The following is a 2500-nucleotide window of genomic DNA, read 5'->3' as shown; positions in this document are numbered from 1 at the left end:
GTATTTAACGAAATTATATTTTTTCAAATTCTCAATTCCGCTGCTGAAAATAACAATTTACTTTCAGAATTACGATATGATCTTCGTGAGAGATTCGATACTTGTGATGCTTTTCTGTTTACTGTAAATCCAATAGCTTTATGTCTGAAAAGGGAGGAATATCGTTGGAAATTATTTTTCTAGGAGTATATACTAGGTAGTTGATGATGGGCATCCTAGTAAATTGGAAATTATGTTTCTGGCGTGCTTCAAGATGGTGTTCTTGGTCCTCGGCTATTCATTTTGTTTATATTTTGACATTCGGAGGAGTTCTTTTCAACAAGATATAACGTCTGTTGTGCTAGCAGTCATATATTGTGCTAATATTCATTTTTACTTTCATATATTCGATCATATCCATCAAATATATCGGTTTAATAATCTATTTGTTCTGGCAATACTAGGCACTACAGCCGCTGAATCCCTAGATACAGTTTTTGCCAATATACGCATAAGTTTTATTTTTCAGCATCTGTCATTATCATTACGTATGAGTGTCATCACAAGGATGATACATTATGGTACTCATATCAGTATCATCAAAGTCTCCTTTAGATTTTCCTCATAATTACCATATATTTTTTCTTGGTTAACTCTGTTCATTTGTCATTAACATCCTTCATCTCTAACATTCCTGCTCTTCCTCCTCCTCTTACTCCTATTTCAAAACCCACTATCACCCCCTCTACTCCTCCTCTCCTCTATCTTCATCCACTCTCATTCCCTTCTTTTCTTTCTTCCAGTCCCTTCCTCTTCCTCCTCTCCCTTTCTCGCTTCCTCCAGCTTTCCCTCTCATCCCTCTCCTTGTCTCTTCCCTTCCCTCCCTCTCTCCTCCTCCTCTCCCCGCCCCTCTCTCCACCTGCCTCCCCTTCTCTCCTCCCCCTCTCCCACATGCCTCCTCTCCTCTCCCCCTTTCCACCTGCCTCCTTCTCCTCCCCCCTCTCCACCTGCCTCCTTCTCCTCCCTCCCCCACCTACCTCTTTCCTCCCCCTCTCCACCTGCCTCCTTCTCCTCCCCCTCTCCACCCTACCTCCTTCTCCTCCCCCCCCTCCACCTACCTCTTCTCCCCTCCCCCCCTTTCCACCTGCCTCCTTCTCCCTCCCCCTCTCCACATGCTTCCTCCCTACTCCCTCCTCTGCCTCATCGCCTCCCCCTTCTACCTGGCCTCCTTCTCCTCCCCCCTCTCCACATGCCTCCTTCTCCTCCCTTTCTACCTGCCTCCTTCTCCCTCCCCCTCTCCACCTGGCCTCCTTCTCCTCCCCTCTCCACCTGCCTCCTTCTCCTCCCCCTCTCCACATGCCTCTCCTTCTCCTCCCCTTTCTACCTGCCTCCTTCTCCTCCTCCCTCTCCACCTGCCTCTTCTCCTCCCCTCTCCACCTACCTCCTTCTCCTCCCCCCTCTCCACATGCTTCCTCCTCCCACTCCCTCCTCCGCCTTCATCGCCTCCTCAGCCTCTGTTCCCCAAAGTACCGGAGCTGTGACGTTGACTGAGTGAGTCTGTAATCCGAAAAGAGGCACACGCCACCTTATATCGCTCCCCTCCCCCTTGCCTCCCATAACCACCGGCCCCATCCCCGTCAGTCTTCCATGCACCCCCCCCTTTGTTTTTTTTGCCTACGTGTCCCCCCTTCTGCTCCTTCTCCCCATCCCCCAGACCCCATGCCATCCCAGGGGCCCTTGGGATGTCGTGGGCACTGTAGTGTTTAGGATATAGGCTGGAAAGGGAAGGAAGGAGGAGGGAGAAAAAAAATGAGAGTAGAGGGTGAGAAGAAGGAGAAATGATTGGGAGGGAGATAGGGAGGAAGAAAGCATGTAAGGAAAGGTAATAAAGTAAGAAAAGGCAACCGGAAGTCACAAAAAGGGAGGAAAGATGGGGTGGGGATGGAGGTTAGATGGGGGAGGGGGTAGTCGGAAGAGAGAACGGCGAGGGGAAAAACGGACGAAACTTGCAGGAGGATGAGATGTAAAATCAAGGAAGGAGGAGGATAACAGGGTAGAAGGGTGGGGAAGAGAAGAGGAATGCGAGGCGGAGAAATAGGAAAGTAAAACTAGGGAAGCAGAAAGTAAAAGTACGAAAACAGGAGAGGTGAAAATAAGAAGGGGAATAGGGGGAAAAAAGTAGAACGAACGATAATGATAGAATTCACGGAAGGAAAGTAGAAGAAAATAGAACGAAACATGGGAAGAGTAGTAGGAGAGAAAGAGGATAATTTAGACCCCAGAGAATTTCCTAAGCTGAGCATCTGCGCCTCAGATGAAGGGATAGGCAGGTGATGTGTACAGCGGAGCGGGGATGAGAGAGCGGATAAGGGCCAAAGAAACACTTAGAGGGATAATCCTCGACGAAGAACGAGGCACAAAGGGAACGGCGGACTTATTTACTTACGCGGGCGTTCGTGCGGCGGGCGAATGGCTCAAATATGTACAGAAGAAAAGAGCACAACGGCCGAGAAAGCGAGTG

This window comes from Penaeus vannamei, chromosome 35 (genome assembly GCF_042767895.1).
Source record: "Penaeus vannamei isolate JL-2024 chromosome 35, ASM4276789v1, whole genome shotgun sequence".
Lineage (NCBI taxonomy): Eukaryota > Metazoa > Arthropoda > Malacostraca > Decapoda > Penaeidae > Penaeus > Penaeus vannamei.
This window is presented reverse-complemented; position numbering follows the sequence as displayed.